This window comes from Delphinapterus leucas, chromosome 6 (genome assembly GCF_059928025.1).
Source record: "Delphinapterus leucas isolate spDelLeu-1000000601 "Yukka" chromosome 6, BTC_Dleu_Yukka2, whole genome shotgun sequence".
Lineage (NCBI taxonomy): Eukaryota > Metazoa > Chordata > Mammalia > Artiodactyla > Monodontidae > Delphinapterus > Delphinapterus leucas.
This window is the reverse complement of record NC_143134.1, coordinates 56,126,076-56,151,669: the sequence shown is the minus strand read 5'-3', so window position 1 is coordinate 56,151,669 and position 25,594 is coordinate 56,126,076. Positions and strand designations below refer to the sequence as shown.

The 25,594-nt window shown below is 38.5% G+C and overlaps 1 pseudogene; it reads right to left on the bottom strand.

Annotated features, from left to right (window-relative positions):
- Window positions 1–2,651: 2,651 nt before the first annotated feature.
- LOC149748960 (uncharacterized) lies at window positions 2,652–24,400 on the bottom strand (annotated as a pseudogene).
- Between the last annotated feature and the right edge of the window lie 1,194 nt (window positions 24,401–25,594).

Below are 25,594 nucleotides of genomic sequence, written 5' to 3'. Positions count from 1 at the left end.
AACAGCCACATATATACTTTTTTTCACAAAGATGGAATCTACTATACCTATTGATATACAACTTGTTTTTATAATACCAGTTTATTATATGTATATCTGGTAAAGTCAGTACATATTGTTCTATGCATTCTTTCTAATGATTGCATAGTATACCTTTAACTAATCCCCCAATTGATGAACATGAAGCTCATTGCCAACTTTTGGTATGACAAACAAGGCTGCAGTTAACATCCTTGTATACTGCTTGCTAGTATTCTGTTGAGGATTTTTGCGTCTATGTTAATCAGTGATATTGGTGTGTAATTTTCTTTTTTTGTGATATCTTTGCCTGGCTTTGGTATCAGGGTTCTGGTGGCCTCATAGAACGAGTTTGGGAGTGTTCCTCCCTTGGCAATTTTTCGGAAGAGTTTGAGGATAGGTGTTAACTCTTCTCTAAATGTTTGATAGAACTCACCTGTGAAGCCATCTGGTCCTGGACTTTTGTTTGTTGGACATTTTTAATTACAGTTTCAATTTCATTACGTGTGATTGGTCTGTTCATATTTTCTAATCCTTCCTTGTTCAGTCCTGGAAAGTTGTACCTTTCCAAGAGTTTGTCCATTTCTTCCAGGTTCTCCATTTTATTGGCATATAGTTGCTTGTAGTAGTCTCTTATGATCCTTTGTATTTCTGTGGTGTCAGTTGTAATCTCTCATTTTTCATTTCTAATTTTATTGATTTGAGTCTTCTCCCTTTTTTTCTTCATGAGTCTGTCGAAAGGTTTATTAATTTTGTTTATCTTCTCAAAGAACCAACCTTTAGTTTTATTGATCTTTGCTATTGTTTTCTTCGTTTCTATTTCATTTATTTCTGCTTCAGACTAGACTACAAAGCTATAGTAATCAAGACAGTATGGTACTGGCACAAAAACAGAAATATAGATCAATGGTACAGGACAGAAAGCCCAGAGATAAACCCATGCCTACATGTGTCATAGGTCACCTAACCTATGACAAAGGAGGCAAGAATATACAATGGAGACAAGACAGTCTCTTCAATAAATGGTGCTGGGAAAACTGGACAACTACATGTAAAAGAATGAAATTTTAGAATACTACCTAACACCATACACAAAAATAAACTCAAAATGGATTAAAGACCTAAATGTAAGACCGGACACTATAAAACTCTTAGAAGAAAACATAGGAAAAATACTCTTTGACATAAATCACAGCAAGATCTTTTATACCTCCTGGCATAATGAAAATAAAAACAAAAATAAACAAATGGGACCTAATTAAGCTTAAAACCTTTTGCACAGCAAAGGAAACCATAAACAAGATGAAAAGACAACCCACAGAATGGGAGAATATATTTGCAAATGAAGCAACAGACAAAGGATTAATCTCCAAAATATACAAACAGCTCATGCAGCTCAATATCAAAAGACAAACAACCCAATCAAAAAATGGGCAGAAGACCTAAGAAAACATTCCAGTAAAGAAGACATACAGATGGCCAAGAAGCACATGAAAAGATGCTCAACAGCACTAATTATTAGAGAAATGTAAATCAAAACTACAGTGACGTATCACCTCACACCAGTCAGAGTGGCCATCATCAGAAAATCTACAAACAATAAATGCTGGAGAGGGTATGGAGAAAAGGGAGCCCTCTTGCACTGTTGGTGGGAATGTAAATTGATAAAGGCACTATGGAGAACAGTATGGAGGTCCTTAAAAAACTAAAAATAGAAGCTCCATATGACCCAGCAATCTCACTACTGGGCATATACCCTGAAAAAACCATAATTCAAAAAGACACATGTACACCAATGTTCATTGCAGCTCTATTTACAATAGCCAGGACATGGAAACAACCTAAATGTCCATTTACAGATGAATGGATAAAGAAGATGTGGCACATATATTCAATGGCATATTACTCAGGCATAAAAAGGAACGAAATTGGGTCATTTGTAGAGATGTGGATGGACCTAGAGTCTGTCATACAGAGTGCAGTAAGTCAGAAAGAGAAAAACAAATATCGTATATTAATGCATATATGTGGAATCTAGAAAAATGGTACAGATGAACCTATTTGCAGGGCAGGAATAGAGACGCAGACCTAGAGAACAGACGTGTGGACACAGTGGGGAAAGGGAGTTGGGGGCGGGATGAATTGGGAGATTAGGTTTGACGTGAATACACTACCATATGTAAAATAGATAGCTAGTGAGAACCTGCTGTATAGCATAGGGAGCTCAGCTGGGTGCTCTGTGATGGCCTAGTTGGGTGGGATGCGGGGGAGGGAGGCCCAAGAGGGAGGGGATGTGTGTATGCATATGGCTGATTCACTTCGCTGTGCATCAGAAACTAGCACAACACTGTAAAGCAATTGTAGTCCAATAAAAAAAAAATCCTTGTATATATATTTTCACTGATTTTAGTTATTTTTTCCTGAAAGATAGATTCCTAGAAATAGTGATGCTGACAACTGGGACTTGCCTTTAGTTATTCATGTCTCAACAGAAAGAATTTGAGATTGAGGGGGAGGGATCATCAGCAACAGAAGCACAGAGGGTCTGGAAGACAAATGTTAGCAGGACCCATCCAAATGCTATTGAGAGAAAAGGAGTCTCTGACTTCAGGTATCTGGTCTCATTGGGAAGGGATCTCTCTGAGGGGAGTAGTGCCTCTAGTACTCTTAGGTGATAATTTTCACTCTAGTGATAATTAGATGAATTTAGTAGCATCTTATTCCTATAACTTATTCAGATTCTATGCTCACTAAGCAACATTCTGAATACAATATGATTTCTCCAAAGATACTACCTGAGAGAAAGTTGAGTATAGAAAAAAGGTAAATAATAAACTCTCCGCCAAGCCTGTGTTTTGGGTTTGGGTAAATCCACCCCGGAGACACGGATCCTCCCAGCATGCCCATACGATTCTTGAATGTACAGAATTACCATCCTGTGGGGCCATTTGAAAGACAGCCTGTCATTAATATGGCAACAACTTGCCCCCATGATGTATCTTCAATTACATATTTGGATAGATGCCAAGCGTCTAGAAGGCAAGAGACACCTTGGTTTGAGTTTGTCAGCCCTATAGCTAGGGAACAATGGCAGAGGGAGCATTGGTTGCCAAGTCAATTTCTCAACATCCTCCACATTGAGACCCTCCTTGTTCAGGATCTCATCCATGACAACAGTACTGCCTGCAGCTGACTCCACTGTCTTCAGTCTCTTTCTCCTCAAAAGCATGCTAAAATAGCATCCTCTTATTTATAAACTAAAGTATAATCCCCTAAAAGCTGGCATTTAAGGTCTGAGTCCATCATAAACTTAGTGGTCCAATTTCTCACTATACCTTTTTATTCCCATTTCCAGGTCTCTGCTTGTATTATTCTCTCCACTTGAAAGACCCTTCTATTCTCATTCCCCTGTCCTTGAGAAATATAAAATATATTTGTAAGATAGAAGGTAGAAATGTCTCTCTGAAGGGCAGGAAGTTCTGTAGTAAAGCAAAGGCTGACAAGACTGGAGACTCGGGCAGGGATGGGGAAGAGTTTGGGACTAACCAGTCACAGAGATCTATCTCCCCTCCCTCATGTCCCTGGCTTTTCTTTTGAGCTATAGTGCTTAACCATAAGGTTAAGGTCTTTCAAAAGAATAAAGTCTTTATGGGCTTCCCTGGTGGTGCAGTGGTTGGGAGTCCGCCTGCCGATGCAGGGGACGCGGGTTCATGCCCCGGTTCAGGAGGATCCCGCATGCCGCGGAGCGGCTGGGCCTGAGAGCCATGGCCGCTGAGCCTGCGCATCCGGAGCCCGTGCTCCACATACCGCAAAAAAAAAAAAAAAAAGTAAGGTCTTTAAAAAATATTTTCATAAATAGCCATTGTTGTATACCTATATTATTTTTTATAAAGATAAAATTGGCATTTTATCTCAACTTTTCTTGTGACCAAGATAGAAGAGCTATGAAACTCAAAACTTACATCTGCATTTGTTGCATTAACATGATACTGTCCCTTAGAACTGAATAATAAGTGAATTATTCATTGAGGAGGAAAAATAACTTTCTAAAATCGACCAACATGACATTTATTTTCTTTTTGAATTTGGTTAACTGACACGGCCACCAAGCAATCATTTATGAAATTGTTGTAGAAAAAAACCTGGTCAAATTCTCCATGTTAATACTCATTATAAATTTAACTTTTTTTTCCCTTGAGAAAAACATAGAGGTTTTTAACAAGTTGTTAAATATTCTTCTAGTATAAGGCAATTCAAGATCCTGAGTACCTTTCTCAGAAGGATTCTTATTTTACTTTATTATATTATGTGGAACATGTAATGCTTTCCAAGTTCCAAGGATAAATCTTTGTCTAAAAGTTGCCCTGACTTGCTGTTTACCTTGCTGTAAAGAACAGAGAGAGACCCAAGCATGAACCCATCTCAAATGAAGTACAGACTTATGCTTGGATATCTTTGCTGCCAATCAGTTCTGCCCCCAAGAAAGTTATAAAAAGATCCAGGACACCTCTCTCCTTTGAATCAGATGTCCAGTTCTCTGAGAACACCCACCTCCAAAACTGGGATATGCAGATCTGCAAGACATAAGAAAAAGGTAAAAATTTCACAGAGCATTGAAAACTATGTGACAAGGTATTTTGTGTAATAAAGTTCTGAGACAAAAATAAATGGGCAACATAGTAACAACTTGACTGGCTTCTACATCTCAATGTCTAGAGATTTCTGCCTCATATCTTATTTTGGAAGAAATAAAAATTGGGCCAAAGCAAGAGAAAGGAGCTAGTCCTGAGTTTGGCAAGTGTCCAATATCGATATGCAGTAAATGATCAAAGAGAACCCAACTCAAAGATTCAAGCCCTTAATCAGAGCTAAGGATTTCTTTCTTATAGAAAAACCCACCTACCAGTTTCATAGGACAGCCTGTGTTCAGTACCTATTTTACCAGTCTTGAGCAGATAGCATCACAAAAGAGCAAAGTTAACCAGGAACGAAGAGAACCAGATCTTATCTGTACCCAGTGGTGACTTCCTTAGGCACATCACTTAGTGTTTTTGAGTTTCATTTTTCTTACTATAAAATGTAGATAATAACATTTGCCTTCCCTATCTCAAAGGAGGATTGAGAGGATTAAATGAGGTAATATATGTGAAAATGCTTTACAACTACAATACATTATTGTTGTGATCACAATATTATTTTCTATTTCAGCCCCAGATCATCTCCTATGTTCTATGTAGACATATATATAGTATATATAGTCACTGTACAGTACTATATGGGCAGAATAATTGTTATGTCCTACATCTTCCTGGATGACCCAGATTTCAACATTTCTACCCTGCTTTCCTCATGAGTATACCCCTCAAATCATTGTCCTTACTTAGATTGGAAATCACAGGCACTTAATTTTTAATGAGATGTGTAAATATACACCACATAATTAGAAGTCTGCACACAAACAATATTTTAATAATAATCTCTTTCTAAAAGACAGAATGCTCAATAGTTGGAAAGGTTTTATAAGAAAACTGGCCAAGTGCAAAAAGAAAGAGAAGGCAATATAGAACTATCTCAGGAGAGGAAAGGGACAAAGAGCTATCAGAGGTGACTGTTTCCAAATCAGGTACAAGTTACCCTTTGAAGTTAGAGAAAACTATCTGCCTGAACCTTTGACGATGGCACAAAGCCATGAGAGACATTTCTCCAATGAGAGCCAAATGTGAATTATGACTAGTTGAGAAGAAAATGCCTTTCAGAGGAAGTCTTTGGCAGCTGTGGGAGCTGGATTTAGAAAGGAGTTAATTTAAGTGCACAAATAAATGGAATCTATATACATGGGTATTAGGAGTGTCATTTTTGACATTTTAAAAGAATAGCTCTTGACCTCAGTTGGAATATGTATGTGATGTGTCTCCCATCTCATTCCTAACATCACTAACTGGTGCATTATTACTTGGACACGAAATGAAGAGAAATGGCATTCTGTCACTGGATCAACATGTTATTTTAGAAATCCCAGTTTTAACACAAGGAATATGTTGACAGTGGATGGAGCATGCACTCTCTGCAAACCTCACGCAGAGCAGCTGGTAAATCACCCAGAAAGCCAATTCTATATAAATGCTTATGAAACCTCTGAGGGAAAATCCAAAAATTTTTTTAAAAATCACAGTTGAAAGTGAAATACAGTCTTCCAGCAGCAACAAGCTGGGAAAGTGAATGGCAAAACTTGGGTTTTTTCCTCCACTGAAGGAGCCAATCTTCTCATCCTTTATTTTTTATTTATTTATTTTAATAGGAGGCAATGAGGGCTTATGTTTGTATCCAGGTTGATTCTGAAACATTGAGTGGATTTATGTAACAAAGCCTCTAGGATGTGAAAGGTCCTGATGAGAAACTCATCTGATCTAGCTTATAACCACAATATCTAATTCAGATGACCTCCTGGTAATTCCAATAGCTTTCCTCTCTAACTCCAGTCCAGCTTGGCTGTTGGGTCTCAGTTTTCATCATGCTTCTACTCATGGCTCAGCCACAACCACAGTAACTATGCACATCAACCATGAGGAGATTTAATATTTTTGTTTGTTTTTAATCTAATGAGCTGAATTTGCAACATTTAACAAATAATCACTTCCAAAGAGGTGATTTTTCAGGCAGCCATCTTGAAATGACCATGGTTTTCCTTAGTGCCATGTCAAAGATCAGAGATTGGCAAACTTTTTCTATAAAAGGCCAGATAGTAAAATTTTCTGTTGCAACTCAATTTTGCCACTGTAACACAAAAGCAGTCATAGACAGTACATAAACAAGTAAGGCTGTGTTTCAGTAAAACTTTATTTAGAAATACATTTGAATTTCATATAATTTTCATGTGTTATGCAGTATTATTTTTCTTTGGATTTTTTCCAACCATGTAAAAATGTAACAACCATTTTTAACTAGCAGACCATACAAAAACAGACAGCAGGACACATTTGGCCCATGGGCCAAAGTTTGCTGACCCCTGTCTGAGAACCTCAGAAGGGAAGAGAGTGCCAAAGGACACTTCCGGGAGTCATTACAGGATACAACCCCTTCCTCAAAGGTTAAGGTCAACTAAGTATGATAGTCATTAGTGTTGTCCACTGACTGTTCCCTGGTTTGTACCTGGGCACAGGATAGCAATTGTCCTTTCCCACACCCTTGTAGTCAGTGTGGTCACACGTCTTACTCCAGCCAAGGAGATATGAGAGGAAGTGACATGTGCCTCTCACAGGTGAAAAATGAAAGAGCAAATACATGATTTACCATATTCCCTTCTCAAGGTTAGAGCAAGTACGAATGGGCAAATTACCAACTATTGACCTTCCGTACAAGAAATAAAGTTCTGTTGTATTAAGCCACTGAGATTTTGAGGGGATTTGTTATCACAGTTTAGCCCAGCCTGTACTAAATGCAATCAGGCTATTATATAGTGCGATCAGAGGACACCTATGGTTTCTTAAAATGAAACATTTAAGCCCGTTTCAGCAGGAGACAGTCACTTTGCCAACTGAAAAATCAGTTACTCAAATATATCATCAATTTATTATCCTTGGCTCTTTCGACTGTAGAGAAAACCATAAAAAGTAGTACATAATTTTTAAATGATACTACTCAGTGCAGATGAAAGTGTTATAAGATAGGTAATTTCATATTCTGCTGGTAGGCAAATAAACTCCTGGAACCTTTCTAGAAAGCTGTTTTCCTATATATCAAGATCTTTTACAATTTTTCAAACTTTTTGATTATGAATTCTACTAGGACTCTATCCTATAAAAATAATCAAGAATCCAGGCAAATATTTATAAATAATGATAATAACAACATTCTTGTTAAAATAACAGCAACAAAAACCTTGGGAATAATTATGCCCAACTTTACAGGAAAGGCCAAAAATTATGGTATATTCATATAATTAAAAAATTACACAACTATTTAAAATTTAGTTTGTAAAGAATTTTAGTGACAGAAACAGATATTTGGTACAATTAGAATAATTCAGTGGCTTCTATGTAGATTACATATGATATATGTAGAGAGAGAAAGAAACCGAAAGTGAAAAAGAGGACTGGCATGAAAAACACCAAAACGTGGTAGGATTACAAATGGTTATTATTTTATTCCATTGACATTTTTATATTTTCCAATTTTTCTACAAGGAATGTGTATTACTCTTATAATCAAAAAAGCAATAAAATGTATTTTTAAAGTAGTCCCAAGCCAGCCAGCTTTAGGCTCCCTCTCAGAGCACGCCAAGTCCTTTCCCTCTTTCCATAAGCTCTCTTTATTGATGAAACTCCCCTTCCTAAAATTTTCACTTAGGACCCCAAATTAAGTTGTCAGCATCAAACCAGCCAAAAAAAGTCATGACTTGTAGAGGTCCACATTGGAAAGAAAGAGCTATGATGCTGATCTTTCTTCCTGATGCTGGCATATTAATTCAAAACTTATCACTATTTAAATTAATTTATTTTCTTAATTCTTAGAAATGACTTGATTCAGGAGGATTTCATATGCCTTTTAAACCTCCCTTTTCAACCTTACCATCCCCATTCTAATGCTAGCTGCTGTAACAGCAACAAAGCTCAGTGGCTTAACATAGTATTTCTTGCTCACTTTACAGTCTGATCAAGTATTTGGTGGGCAGCCTCTGTCTGATAATGCCAGCATCCAGGTTCTGCCATTTCATGGGACCACCATCCGCCAGGGCTTCCTCAGGGGTTCTTGCTGGATCCTCTTCATTCAGCTGGCCGAACAAGCAAAAAGAGAAAGTTAGGAGGAAATGGCACACAGTCACTCTACCTTCATTCCATTTGTCAGAAGACAGTCATGTAACCCCGTGTAACCACAGGGGAGTCTGTGAATGTAGTCTTTCTGTATGTTCAGGAAGAGGGGATGGGGTTGGGAAACATCTAGGCTGTCTCTGCTGTATTCACTACAGGCAGCTGCGAGGAGCTGTCTGCTCTCACTTCTTGATACTACATACTCTGGTTTACCTCTGTCTCTTCACTAAATGAACTCCTCCATTCAGCCAAGCTTTTCCTGCCAGATTCCAGATTGGTTTTGAATCTGACCTCCAAGTAGCTTTTCTAAATTGCCCCAATGAGAATGAACTTGTTCCTTTCCCTAGGGTCCTGTTGCATGAATCTCTGCTATCACCCTTCTCAGAGTCTGACTTGTATATTTTTCCTTCATCAGAGAGAAGGTGTCATCCTTCACAATGTGCCATGGGGCCTGCATGGTGCTTTCACACAGTAGGCACTCAGCAAATGTTAACTCCCTTCCTTTGCCTTTCAATCAACATTTGTGAAAGCTAACCGAACAAAAATGCATTGGCCTAGTGTCTCACATAAATGCTGCGGGTTTTAGCTCTCCCTCTTAGCAGATATTATATGAAGAACATTTATGCGGAGGTCCAGAAGAACCATCCAAAAAGTGTATGGGGCTTTAAAATCTCTGTGGGATTGATTTAAGAACCAAAGGATCTAGCATAAAATTTCTTATTCCTCTGATAATCCTGTTGTATTTTGCAGATTTTAAAACTATCTGTAGATTTTTCCTTTTCCTGGAAAATCCAAGTTCTTCAGTAAATCAGTTTTTTAGCCCAGTGGGTATAAAAACAGCCTGTGTAGTGAATGGGCTTCAGCTTTGCTGAGTTTGCAGGCAAATGGAAAGAAAAGCAAAGAAATAAAATAAAAGTGAGAGGTGTGAACTTTCCCCATCCATCTTAATGGAGTGCTAACCTCCCTGCTTCAAGGTGACCATTTGAATTCTAGAACTATTAAACAATGTGCTGAAATCCAAACAGTCTGAGAGTGAAATCTCCTTGAGAAAGGACAGCTGTGTCCAGTTTTGACTACGGTTCAGGCTTAAGAAAACAAACACACACCAAATGAAACTGATCTTGGCTGTCCTCTGTCAGCTTTAGGCTCTAGAATCTCCCCTCTTTGCCCTGCCCTGAAAGGTTCACCCTCTTTAAAAGGTGGATGGGACACAGAGCATGGCCTTGCTTTTCCAGATGGCACCTGAGGTAGGGAAACTTAAATCAGAGACTATCTTTCACCAAGGAGTGCCTCAAAAACTCTTAGAATTTAGAATCTCAACAATTGTTGGTGTTCACCATTTGGAGTGATTGGTATGGCGCCAGGTACTTGGCCCTGCTCAAAATGAGGGCTCAATGTACGCACACAGAGGATATGGAGGAAAGGGGCCCAAAGAGAACTAGGACTGGCCAAAAGAGCTTAACAAGAACCCAGAAAGAGCGAGCAAGGGTACTTGTTTCCAAAGCATTCTGCTTAGTAGTCTCCTCCTTTATAAAATAAAAGAATTGGAACCAAATGACCAACAACTAACTGCCTGCTATTTCTGATGTTTGGTAGTGGGGTAAAAAAGAACACCTGCTTGGAGGTCAAGTCAGACGTGGGCTTCATTTCCAGCTGTAGAACTTAGCAACTGTTTTACCTCGGGCAAATGCCTTCATTTCCCTGATCTAGGCACCGTATCTTTAAAATATGAATTATAACACTGCTTCATTATTTTGAGAACTAAAGGACATCATGGATATAATAAGCAATCAAAATTGTAATTATTCTTCCGTGATGAATAGGGGCTTAGGAGGAGCTTCCAGGGAGTCTTTCCTAATAACATATATTCCTTCAGTTTCTCCTACCTTCTCTATTTTGCCTGGTCAATGGCTGCAAGCAAACAACAAGCAAAATCCCACTGAAATCTACACAAAGAAAAAAATTATTGGAAAGCAAAACACCAAAAGGTTAACACTGTTTTGGAGTGTAGGGACTCCATTTGGACGATTTGGATGATTTTTGTTTGTTTCTCTTTGTCTGCAGTTTCCATATTTTCTATATAAGCACATATTACTTTTAAACATTTTACTAAATATTTTTGGCTAGAAAGAAAAGAATGAATGATCAACAAATACAGAGTCATCAGTAGACTAGTTATTAAGCAGCCCTTTGCAGGTTGTTAGACATAACTCATGCAAACATACACTCCAGGTTTCATGGGAGAGTTCTAAGTGAGGATATTCCGTTCCATGTGTTTGATTTGCTCTGGTGTATATGGTTACTCTATATACCAAAGGCTACATCACATTAGGGAAAACATACGCAATCCCACCTATCTGGGAAGTTAGAGCCTAAAAAAGTCCTGTGTGTATATTAAAATAATAATAAAATCAAACGATGTGATGCCTAAGCAGAAAGCAAACACATTGGAAAGTGGTAAGTGAGGAAGTTACACTAAATACAGGCAGCACCGTGTGTTTTTAGGCAGAGAACTCTGGTCCCAGTGGAGTACTTCATGTTGGGGGAAGAGATGGCAAAGGAGGAGAGAATCTGGGGAAGGTTAAAAAGCAAATTAAAAATTATTAAAAGCTTTACACTAGGGATGAAAGAAATGCGGTAGAGAGGGGTATTGGGAATGGGATTCTGTAATTATAATGATTGTAGAGAAATTCACAGGCCTTGGGTGCAAAAAAAGAGTTGTGCCTCTACAGTTCTGTTGCATAACAAAATTACCTGTGATGCAGCTATAATCATGTTAGCTTTTTCGCCAAGTCAGTGTTGTTTAATGTGAAAAATTGGATACCCTACTTAATCAAAATGTGTTTGGCTCTATGTGTCACTAAAAGTGACTTGAATAATAGAATTCCAGAGGTAAGGTGGTCTCAAGGTTGATTCAGTGACTCAATAGCATCAAGGATCCAGACTCTTCCAAGTAGGTTTCTTTCTGCCATCCTCTGTGCGTCATGGCTCCCTGCATAGCTGCAAGATGGCTATAACCATTCCAAGCATCATATCCCTATACAACCTTCTAGATAGTAGGAAAGAGTTGTGGTGGAGATGGGCAAGGAAAGCCAGAGTGGAAAAGGATTTCTCCCCATACGTCTCTCTCTCTTTATCAGAGAGAGAGGTATTTCACAGAAGCTCCCCCAATAAACTCCCCTTTATGTTCAATGGTCACCACTGGGTAAAATGGCCACCTCCAACAAGGAAGGTAGGAAAGCAAGAGTCCACATTTTCAGTGTCTAATGTGGGCTGTGGTCTCTACCTGCATGGAAAAAACAGGGTAGCAATTAGCTGTTGTGCAGAGAATCAACAGTAGGCTTTACAACTGCTATTTTTAAAATATATTAAAATACCTTCCTTCTGTTAATCTACTCCCAAGTTCTCTATTCCTACAGAAAATTTGCTATTTCACCAAATGATTCAATTGGGCTACTTTAGCAGATATTGCTTAAGATAAAAGTACTTGGACTCCTCATACCACGCTCCCCCCACCACATACACACACAGAGCAAGCACTCCTAATACTCGCCTCTGATTTTATTTTTTCTCTTTGCTCTTCCCAAAATATTTGTTCCTTGGCTGAAATTGCAGAACAGGATAATCTTACAATTACAAAAGATAGTATTTATTTCTTGTTTTTTGGATTTTTGTGGACTTTCCTTTTTGGTTTCACATGTAACTAAAGGAATTGTGATAACAACAACAACAACAAAAACCCAGAAGGGCTTCCCTGGTGGTGCAGTGGTTAAGAATCCACCTGCCAATGCAGGGGACACGGATTTGAGCCCTGGTCTGGGAAGATCCCACATGCCGCAGAGCAACTAAGCCCATGCACCACAACTACTGAGCCTGCGCTCTAGAGCCCGCGAGCCACAACTACTGAGCCCACGTGCCTAGAGGCCATGCTCCACAACAAAGAGAAGTCACTGCAGTGAGAAACCCAAACACCACAACGAACAGTAGCCCCAGCTCGCCGCAACTAGAGAAAGCCTGCACACAGCAACAAAGACCCAACACAGCCAAAAATAAATAAATAAATAAATTAATTAATTAATTTAAAAAACGAGAAGCCAAGAATATGTGGTTTCTGTGAACGTTTACCTTTTTTTTGTAAAGTTTGAAAGAAACATTTCATAAACACTTTTGAAATCATACAGTAAATGATGAACATTGTTTTTCCCTAAGCACTGAGAGAAAATTAAGCAAAAATAGAAGTTAGACACAAACATAGTGCATAATTAAAGTAGCTTCTGTTAACTCATTCAGATGCCATCAGTGAAACTTCAAAAACCAAAGGTGAATATACATTCACAATAGTTTAACTTTTAAACAAATAAAACTTATTTCTGAATAGTATTTGAAATTAAAAGCTGCCTGTCCTGAATGAGTTAAGAATAATTAAACAGTGAAACTAAAAATAGGTGACAGTTTTTTTATCTGTTTTGTTTTGCTTTCCAATAAAAACTAAATGCAACACAAAATAGGAAGAGCAATTTAAAATTGTCGCGCATTATAATAATTGCTTTGTAATTAGAACACTTCATCTTTTATAAGAGCTTTTTACCTGTATAGTGCGTTCATCTGCACAAATATTCCTAAATTCCCTCAGGCAATTAGCTTCATGAAATATTGCTGGATAGCACATCCCCCTCTTCATTACTCCTGAGATTTCATAAAATACAAGCACTGTTACCACAGTGTTATGTTGTGAAATGTAATTAACAAAAAATATTGTATGATATTCACGTCAAACATTACTTGGGCAAAATGCATAGAGACCCTAAGTATTCCTAGATCACCAAATTAGGCAAACCAAATTTACCTCACAAACCTTGACACCATAATCCTTCTTCAGAGAAGACATTCAAGGCCTTGGTAAGCATTTGATTCTGCGTTTAACCACACAGATTCCCAAGACTCCATATCACACAGTGAATCTATGAAATGACCCAGGAGAATTCTCTTCAGCTCCTTTTCAGTGAAGCCCTCATCTCTCTAATCCACTAGAGCCAATTCCACTTCCCTGCTGGCTTCTCTTTATGATGTCTTTATTACTTGTCTTCTTGGAAGCCATAGACCATATGAGATCTTTCATTCATCAGTTCTCCACCCAAGGCACATACGTTGCTGAATTCTCTCCAGTAATTCAGAAGAAGGGAAACTTCCTTTTGCAAGACAGTGACATCATACGGTTTTCTTCTCCTTTCCTGTTCATATTAAATCCTGCATATGCCCTTCCACCTACTGAATGCTCCACCAATGCTTAGAGTCTACCTGTGTATTAAAGTCTTGCACCCTTGTACTGTTCTCTTACTACTAAGTGTAAGAAAGCTCTTTATTTCTAAATGTAACTATTGCCACAGCATTGCAACACATCAATTAACCTTTTCCCAAGTCAATAACACAAAGATCCAAGACCAAGGGAAAGAAATGTTTCTGTTCACCAGAATCAAAATTGCAGTTGCTAAAACTGGACAGGTACATGTAAAAGTATGAAATTAGAACACTCCCTAACACCATACACAAAAATAAACTCAAAATGGATTAAAGACCCAAATGTAAGGCCAGAAACTATCAAACTCTTAGAGGAAAACATAGGCAGAACACTCTGTGACATAAATCACAGCAAGATCCTTTCTGACCCACCTCCTAGAGAAAAGGAAATAAAAACAAAAATAAACAAATGGCACCTAATGAAACTTCAAAGCTTTTGCACAGCAAAGGAAACCATAAACAAGACCAAAAGACAACCCTCAGAATGGGAGAAAATATTTGCAAATGAAGCAACTGACAAAGGATTAATCTCCAAAATTTACGAGCAGCTCATGCAGCTCAATAACAAAAAAACAAACAACCCAATCCAAAAATGGGCAGAAGACCTAAATAGACATTTCTCCAAAGAAGATATACAGACTGCCGAGAAACACATGAAAGAATGCTCAACATCATTAATCATTAGGGAAATGCAAATCAAAACTACAATGAGATATCATCTCACACCAGTCAGAATGGCCATCATCAAAAAATCTACAAACAATAAATGCTGGAGAGGGTGTGGAGAAAAGAGAACACTCGTGCACTGCTGGTGGGAATGTGAATTGGTTCAGCCACTATGGAGAACAGTATGGAGGTTCCTTAAAAAACTACAAATAGAACTACCATACGACCCAGCCATCCCACTACTGGGCATATACCCTGAGAAAACCATAATTCAAAAAGAGTCATATACCACAATGTTCATTGCAGCTCTATTTACAGTAGCCAGGACATGGAAGCAACCTAAGTGTCCATCAACAGATGGATGGATAAAGAAGATGTGGCACATATATACAATGGAATATTACTCAGCCATAGAAAGAAACGAAATTGAGTTATTTGTAGTGAGGTGGATGGACCTAGAGTCTGTCATACAGAGTGAAGTAAGCCAGAAAGAAAAAATAAATACTGTATGCTAACACATATATATGGAATCTAAGAAGAAAAAAAAAAGGTCATGAAGAACCTAGGGGCAAGACGGGAATAAAGACACAGACTTACTAGAGCATGGACTTGAGGATTTGGGGAGGGGAAAGGGTAAGCTGTGACAAAGTGAGAGAGTGGCAAGGACATATATACACTACCAAACGTAAAATAGATAGCTAGTGGGAAGTAGCCACATAGCACAGGGAGATCAGCTAGGTGGTTTGTGACCACCTAGAGGGGTGGGATAGGGAGGGTGGGAGGGAGGGAGACGCAAGAGGGAAGAGATATGGGAACATATGTATATGTATAACTGATTCACTTTGTTATAAAGCAGAAACTAACACACCATTGTAAAGCAATTATACTCCAATAAAGATGTAAAAAAATAAATAAACATAGGAAGCTGTGGAAAGGTTGAGCTAAGAATTTTCATTTAAGAACTTAATGTTAGTATTTAAAATATAGTTTTCCAGATAAAATAGAGATCAATTAAATTTGAATTTCTGATGATGGATTTTTTTAGTAAAACAATGTTCAAACTTATACAAAAGAGATATATATTTTGTTTATCTGAAATTCAAATGTAACTGGGCATGCTGTCTTTTTATGTGCTAAATCTGGCAACCCTAATTTGTAAGACACTATAATGTCATTTAAGTATATTTTATATTATTACCAACAATTTAAAAAGTAAATGTTGTTGCAGGAATTTTTTTGGAGGGGAGAAGGATGCTGTATCATTGAACATTAGCTTTGAAATGAAATTTGGAACAATGATCTCAAAGGAGTGACATCAAAATTACAAACCGCTCCAGACTTTAGAAAACTTCCTTACCCAGGAAGGCCAAGGAATGTTTGTTTTGCAAAGTGGAATAAATCCTTAATCGAAAAAAAAAAAAAAAAATTTGGAAAAGTACTGACAAAGCATATAATACACATTATTGTAGAGTTAGAACTAAAGCAATGGTGGGGACATGGGATGAAAAGTAGTATGTAAATATCTTATGTTATGATAAAGTATAAAGAATATTAACCCCCCACCCAAAAAAAGAGAAAGTGAAAAAAGAAAAAGGATAAAGTCAAATAAAATCGTATACCACCGTATAGATAAGAGGTGGATGTCAATAGATAACATCTATTTAATATAGGCAAACCAGATAATAAAAGAGTAAGCGATATATATAAAAATAATCACATATGAGATTCCAGACTGGAGGAGAAAAAAACACTATGAAGGATAGTATTAGGACAGTTAACAAAATTGGCATGTGTTCTATAGATTAAAGCACTGTATCAGTGTTAACCCTCCTGATTTTGAGAACTCTATTTTGGTTATATAAGAGAATATCCTTGTTCTTAGGAAATACACACTAAAATATTAAGGTATAAAGTGGCATTATGCATACAACCTACTCTCAAATTGTACAGAAAAGATGTATTCACATATATGTATATGTGTGTGTGTGTATATATATATATACACACACACACACACGTGAGAGCAAAATGCAAATATGGCAAAATGCTAAAAAATGGTCAGTCTGATAAAGAGTATATGGGAGTTCTCTATATTATTCTTTCTGCTTCTCTAGAAGCTTAAAATTATTTCAAAATAAAAGGTTTAACAGGGAATATATGGGATATGACAACAAAAGCACAGACAACAAAAGCAAAACTACATAAATTGGAGTTCATCAAAATTAAGAACTTTTGTGCATCAAAGGACACACTCAAGAAAGTTAAAAGACAACCTACAGAATGGGAGAAAATATTTGCAAATCCTATATGTAATAAGGGATTAATATCCAGATAATATAAAGACATCCTATAACTCAACAACAACAAGAAAACAATCTAATTCAAAAATGGGCAAAGGACTTAAACAGACATTTTCCAAAGATATACAAATGCCCAATAAGCATATGAAGAGATGTTCAACTTTATTAGTCATTAGGGAAATTAAAACCCACATGGCTATAATTTTTTTTAATGAAGAATAACATGTTGGCAAATGAAACCCTCATGAATTACTGGTGGGAATGTAAAATGATGCAGCTGCTGTGGAAGACAGTGTGATGGTCCCACAAAAAGCTATTGAACTACTGTACGACAGTTCCACTCCCAGGTATATATCCAAAAGAACTGAAAGCAGGGACTTCGATATTTGTACACCAGTGTTCATAGAAGCATTATTCAGAATAGCCAAAAATGGAAACAACACAAGTGTCCATTAATAGATGAATGAATAAAAAAATATGGTACAGGCATACCTCAGAGATGTTAAGGGTTTTGTTCCAGACCACCACAGTAAAGCAAATATTGCAATAAAGCAACTTACATGAATTTTTTAATTTCCTACTGCATATACAAGTTATGTTTATACTCTACTGTAGTCTATTAAGTGTGCAATAGCATTATATGTTAAAAAAATAGCTTAATTTAAAAAGTCTTCATTGATAAAAAAAATTCTAACCACCATCTGAGCCTTTATCAAGTCGTAATCTTTTGGCAATAGTAACTTCAAAGATCACTGATCACAGATTGCCATAACATATATAATAATAATGAAAAAGTTTAAAAATATTGTGAGAATTACCAAAATGTGGCACAGAGACATGAAGTAAACAAATGCTGTTGGAAAAATGCTGCCAATGGATTTGCTCAACACAAGATTGCCGCAAACCTTCATTTTGAAAAAATGCACTATCTGCAAAGTGCAATTACGTGAAGTGCAATAGAATGAGGAATGCTCACATATTCATACGATGGAATATTGCTTAGCTGTAAAATGGAATGAAGTACTGGTACATGCTACAACATGGATGACCCTTGAAAACATTAAGCTAAGTGAAATAAGCCAGACACAGGACAACTATTGTATGATTGCACTGATACGAGATACCTAGAGTAGACAATTTCATAGAGACAGAAAGTAGAATAAAGATTACAAGTCGCTAGGGGGCAGGGGATTGGGGAGTTAGTGTTTAATGGCTACAGTGCTTATGTTGAGATGATGAAAAGCTTTGGGTATAGATAGTAGTGATGGCTACACAACATTATAAATGTATTTAATGCCATGGAATTGTACACTTACAAATGGTTAAAATGCCAAAATTATGTATATTTTACCACAATATTAAAGATCATAAACAGGAATATATGTAGGAAAATGATCGTGTAACTTCAAATACAATGCCAGATACACTAGAAACCCTCAAAGTGCTCTCTGTATTTTGAATACTGTACAAAGAAACTGGCACACATTTTCTTTAAAAGAAACAAACGAAACCCCCAAAACTTTAAAATCTATTTTGGGAGAAAGAAGACTCTGAGTTGTGAAATGATTATAGCACCTATCATAGGCTATTACTATATTACTTTTTAATGGTAATTTAATGAAGCTTTAAGTTCCTTTAGGTTGCAAATCATTACTTACCTTTGTATTCTAAGACCAGTTATTGGATAAATAACTGAATGACAGAGGGATGAATTCATTGGACTAGGGGTTTAAGGAGCTATTATGAGCAGAGAGAAACAAAAGTATGAGAGAGTTAGAAAAGAGATCATGAAGGGGGGTCGATCTGAGCTAGGAGGCCATGGAGGATTTGGAAGGTAGAAAGATAAATCGAGGACCCACTGAGCACGAGAAGCAGAGAGGCCTTGACCAGTTTCATGCTTCCATGAAGCAATGTGGCACCAGGACATTTTTGTTCTTACCTTAGAGGCACTTCAGTAACATCTTTTGCTTCTAGAGTAAAGCCTCAGTGAAGCTCAGATTTGTCACATGATCAAATAAGAAGCTTAAAAATGGAATAATGAGCCTTTTCTTCCATTCTTCCCCAAATTAGCCATATTTCTGAGTAAAATGATACCTTCTGATTTAGTTAATTTTAAGGTAAGTGATTTATGATTTATAAAGTTGTAGCTGCGATTTTAGTTAGATGAATCAGATGGTAAATCAAAACACAGAAAGAATGAACAGCCTGAGGATCAATCAGAGACCATTCTAACTCAAATTTCAACTATAAAAAGAGAGGTCAACAAAGGTTTGGGAGAGTAGTAAGAAACCTCTTTCAGGAACGTAGTCATTAAAATAACTTCCTGTAATCTCCCCCACTAGAAATAAACTCTGGAAGGGTCTGGAAACAGCAACATCTTGGGAACACAGTGTACTATCTTGCAAATGAGAAATGCCAGCCATAGACGCTGTTGGACATGCATAAATTTTATTTCCAGGAATTCAGCCGGGGATATAAATGAGGGAGTTAGTTGACATTGATGACTATGGCTCTTAGGTCTACTTTGAATATAAATATCCACCTACACATCTATTCTTCTCTCACTAGTTTGAGAAAATAGCTATCTTGATCTATAATATATTGAAACTGAAAGACGCTAAATGAAAAAAAGCAGGTTGCAAAATCTGTAAATACACAGTTTTCTAATATAAGCCTTAAAATTCTGGAGAAATATATGCTAAACTTTTTTTTTTTTTTGCGGTACGCGGGCCTCTCACTGTTGTGGCCTCTTCTGTTGCGGAGCACAGGCTCCAGACGCGCAGGCTCAGCAGCCATGGCTCATGGGCCTACCCGCTCCGCGGCATGTGGGATCTTCCCGGACCGGGGCACGAACCCGTGTCCCCTGCATCAGCAGGCAGACTCTCAACCACTGCGCCACCAGGGAAGCCCTATGCTAAACTTTTAATAGTTACTTAAAATGGGAGGTGGGTGGGGAGGATGGAGAAGCAGGGAGAATTAGAGAGAACTTCCTATTTATTGTTCCTCGTGTGTTTTAATAGTAGCAATTATTTATTAACACCTGGTGTGCACTAGGCACTCTTCTAAGTGTACATTAGATGCATTAACTCATATAATATTCACCTAAGCCTCATGAAGTAGGAACTATCATTATCACCATTTCGTAAACAGGGAAACTGAGGACCAAAGGTTAGCAACTTGCCCAAGGTCACACCACTAGTAAGTCAAGGAGCCAAGATTCAAACCCAGGTAGAATGGCTTCCCTGAACTGTACCTTTAAACACCCAACAATCTGATACTCAGAGAAGAAGCAAAATCACAACTCATGAAAGGAACAAGACAATTACTTGAAAGAACTATTGCTGTCTGGACCATACATTTTTTTAGTCCTCCTGCCCAGAACCGTTATCATAGGAGCTGCTGCTGAATTTCTTGACCTCATCACAATTGGCTGAGCCTAGGGGCAGAGTGGGTAGGGCTGAGTGGGTATGGGGAGAGTGGTGGCACCTGACCCAAGCTGTCCAATCAGAATTGTCCTCCTGGATTTCTTCAGCTAGACCTGGAGGGGCATAGAGACCCCCTTCAGATGGTGGGAGCCACAGGCTGTGAGGCTCCGAAGGTCAGAGCAGCCATGTTTCCCGCCCCGTGGAGGACACGTAGTGAGAAACAAGGCAGCGGGTAAAGAGAGAAGCATCGGAGAGGGAGACCTTGGATAGAGATCTCCTGCGTCCTGAGCTACAGTGATCCCCAAGGCCCAGAGGCAGGCCTGCTCTCCCACATCTTGTCTGTTCCACACCTCTGTCACTCCTGAGACCCTCCATCATTCTTACAATCCCTTTTTTGCTTATGCAATTTTGACCCGGGTTTTTTTGTTTTGTTTAATTAATTAATTAATTTATTTATTTTTGGCTGTGTTGGGTCTTCGTTGCTGTGCGAGGGCTTTCTCCAGTTGCGGCGAGCGGGGGCCACCCTTCATCGCGGTGCGCGGGCCTCTCACTGTCGCGGCCTCTCCAGTTGCGGAGCACAGGCTCCAGACGCGCAGGCTCAGTAGTTGTGGCTCACGGGCTTAGTTGCTCCGCGGCATGTGGGATATTCCCAGACCAGGGCACGAACCCGTGTCCCCTGCACTGGCAGACAGATTCTTAACCACTGCGCCACCAGGGAAGCCCTGACCTGGGTTTTAAATGTTTTTACCTCTACTAGTTTGATCTGGTTATTGCATGTGGCAACAATATTAATGTTATTAATATTAATCAAGGGGAACAGAGAACCATTTTGATATTTTTGCTTTGAGGGCCCAGAATTTCAACTTTTGATGCTGAAAGAATTTCATGCAGTAGCCTCAGAGAACAAAGAAAAATGTATATTCACTTTAAAGAAATCTACTACTAAAAAAAAGTCATTGATTCACAAAAATTTATATTTTGAATCATTAGCATGGTTATTTTGACTATATGTCTCCACAGCAAATAGTAGATTAAGTGGTATTTAGTTTTACTCATTTCTGTGAAGTGTTTCACTCTTTTCGTTTATTCTTTTTTTTTTTCGTTTATTCTTGTTCTTCATAATATGGACCATTTGTTAAACATATATATGTGAATTTAAGTTTTATATTTTCATAAGACTTTTTATATAAACTTTAACAATAAAAAAATACCTTATCAAACTATATATCCTGGCTTCTGAAACGGTCACCAAAAGCTATGCCAGTACTGCATTTACTTCACCAATTTCTCTGCTCACCATCTTTTTTTTTTTGAAAATTTGTTTAATTTTTTTTCTTTTTAATTAATTTTTGGCTGCGTTGGGTCTTACTTGCTGCACATGGGCTTTCTCTAGTTGTGCCAAGCAGGGGCTACTCTTCGCTGAGGTGCACGGGCTCCTCATTGCGGTGGCTTCTCTTGTTGTGGAGCACGGGCTCTAGGTGCACAGGCTTCAGTAGTTGTGGCACGTGGGCTCAGTAGTTGTGGCTCACAGGCTCTAGAGCGCAGGCTCAGTAATTGTGGTGCACGGGCTGAGTTGCTCTGCTGCATGTGGGATCTTCCTGGGCCAGGGGTCGAACCTGTGTCCCCTGCAATGGCAGGTGGATTCTTAACCACCGCGCCACCAGGGAAGTCCCTGCTCACCATCTTTAGAAGGAAATATTTATTTCCTTTCTATAAATTATTTCCCCCCAAGGAGCTACTTTGTCTTCTCTGCAGCAATAGAACAATACCTACTCTAAAGACTCAGATCAGAGCAGCTAAAGAGGTACAAATGACCCTTTTTCCTGAGGAGCAGGAGTTCAGGAAGAGGTGTCAACACTGGTTATGTGATCTGATCAAGTCTTGAGAGGAAGTGTGTGGTGTGTTTGGAACGTACAGAGTAAGGCGTAAAGCTGGGGAATCAAATTCTAACCTGCAGTAGCTCCAAGTCCTAAGTTGATCCTTTAAGGTTCAAGTGAATAATAAATTAATTAAAACATATTCTAAAATATAAATAAAATATGCAAGACAAGAAAACGAGTATTTATGGAGTGCATATTATGCCATATGCAATATACTATATATTATTTCAATAAATATTCACAATAACTCTGAAAGCAAGAAATAAGCATCCCTTTTTTGAAGTTGAGGGAAGCTGAGTTGCAAGGAAATTACATAAGTCGCCCAAGGAAACAGTAAGTGGAGAGCCAGGATGTGAACCCCTATCTGTCTGCCTCCAGGGTCCCTGCTTTTCCCACTCCATCACATTACTTTTATGCAAGCCATTATTCTACTTCATCCATTCTAAGTAATTACCATTTATAGCACCCAGTATTCAAGAATTTAAGAATTTGGATCGATAAGTTTCTATTTATTCCTTTAATGTAAGCTTAAATATTTTCAGTCTTACAGATACAGGAAAAAAGGTGATGATCTGAACTGTTCATGATGAGTCCCTATCCACAAACAAAATCACACTGCATTTCCTAAGCCAATTCTGGCAAGGCGAAATGTTTCTTAAAAGGCATAAGTCATTGCAAGGGTCCTGTAGCCCATCAGCTGTGACTGTTCTCGGAGGTGCAGACTGCTGCCTGCCCGCCCCCCCCCCCCCCCGCCCACCAGTGAAGCCTGCAAAGGGCTTTATTATTGCCGGCTGAGAGCCACGGCAGCTGAAGGGTACATTGTCACTACAGTTTTCTCCTCCACATGTCAACATATTCTGAAAGCTAGTGACAACTGATTTTAGCTCTCTACTGCCTTCTGTTCTTCTGACGTTGACAGATTTTAATGAGACAAGTGCTGGCTGTGGGTTTCCTTTTTCTATCTTCCCCTACCTCACCCCTCAGGAACTCACTTTCTGCTGCTGTCTTTGGCAAAATGGCAAACTCACCATGACAAACTACTGATAAGGAGGAATAGACTTATGTCCAGAGGGTAAACTTAGCAGAGCTTTTCCACCCTGTCTGACATTGACCCCTGCCTTTACCTTTTCAGTAGCGGCAACCAGGCCTGCTTCTGACACTCCACATCCAATGACTCGTGAGGGAGAAACAGCTGACGCTTTCAGGACTCTTTTATGTAGTAGAAATGCTAGGAGATGTGTTGGGTATTGGGTGTGGCTCAGGTTCTTCAGCAAGTTGATAGATTCATGGCTTCTTAAGGAAACCTGAGCGAGTCAACCCAAATACCTAGGAGGATGCTCAGAATAATGACCATTTATTGAGGATCAGTTATATGTCAGGTACTTTGTGTATATTTTCTTAGTTATCCTCAAGGTTGAACTATTAACACACTCCTACGACACTGAAACACCAGCTTTGAGGTTGGACAGACTTGTATCCAAAATCATATTTCTGTCACTTGGGGAGTTTCCTTCAGTTTGAAAAGTTCCTTTCCATGTGGCTGACCTTCATCTAGGTGAAGAGAATTATCGTGACCACCTCCATTTCCTCATGTGCTACCAGGTTTTCTAATATCACAATTTAGAAGCTCAAAGTTTGAGGGCAGCTGGAAGAAAGAGGAGGCTATAGACATCCTGAGTAGGTGGGGCAAGAGTTTTGGGGCACACGAGGTTTATGCCTTGCTTGCCTGGAAGCAATCACTCACAGTTTGCCCTGGGGTACAGAGAAACTGGAATGTTGTCAGGACAGTGGTTCTGAGGTAGTGCACCCCATTCCCTATAGCTTGGTCAGAGCGCACGAGAGACTGAGAAGTCCCCACGGGCCCTAGTGAGAGGACAAAGGGAATGAAGTGGCCTGGGGTACCTACAGGAGACCCAGACTACGACGTCATCACAGCTGAGAGCCAAGGTAGGATTTTCAAATATCAGCAGATGCTGGTCCAGGTCCAGAGGCCAGGTGGGACCCATTTCATCACCAGCAGAGACTGGACAAGGACACAGAGACCAGAAAGGCCTCCTCCTGTGGCCATTTTGTTATTTCTGAAAGCTTCCCTCTGTGCACAGATGTCTTCTGGAAGAAAGAAGAAAGGAGAGGGAAGGGGAAAGAAGTCCTGAAAATCTGTGCTTTATGCCAAAGTGAATGGATTAAGACTGAGATAATAACATGTAAATTGACTAGAAAAAAATCAGCATCACAAAATGGAATAGAATAGATTGTGTACTCTAGGACTCACGAGCAAAGTTGAATTCCAATATACAAAAAAGAAGGAAGTTACATTTTGGTACACCTGAGTTGCAGAGTGCGCTAGTATTACCCGATACAAACGCTGTTCATGTTTTGTCTATTGCTTAAAATTACTGAACAAAACTGGAAAAAGGAGAGAGCTTGGCACATGCATGACTGAAGAATTCCTTCTAAGATGACGTCAATCTATAAATCAATATCCATTGATTACATTGGTTCAACCGATCACAAGGCAATATACTTGCAGCCTTCCATTATCCTTCACAATTTGCATGAGGATATCAATAAAGATCTGGCCCTTGACTGGCTGAAATCAAGATACACAATATTTACAGAAAGTGTAACAAAAGAAGTAAGTGTTGGCCTTGGAGTCAGAAAATCTCCTTAATTCCGTAATTTACTAGCCGAGGAAGATTCTATAAATTACTTAACTTCTCTAAGATTCCATTTTTTTAAGTTTTATTATCTGTAAAATGAGTGTCAAATTCAGTAATAGTACCTGACTCATAAAGATTTGTTATGAAGATATGAGAATCAATTGAAGTCACATATATAGTAAATATTAATCACCACATAGATGTTGGTTATTATCTCTTGTTATATGGGTGAGTTTTATTTAAATCTCATTATTGTAAAAAGAAATGGTTGATTTAGAAACGTCTTTGTAATAAATCATGTTGGCTCCCAGTGATCTCTAACTTTCCAAGTGCTTATAAGCCATCCATTTTTTTTAAACATCTTTATTGGAGTATAATTGCTCTACAATGGTGTGTTAGTTTCTGCTTTACAACAAAATGAATCAGTTATACATATACAAATGTTCCCATATCTCTTCCCTCTTGCGTCTCCCTCCCTCCCACCCTCCCCATCCCACCCCTCCAGGCGATCACAAAGCACCGAGCTGATCTCCCTGTGCT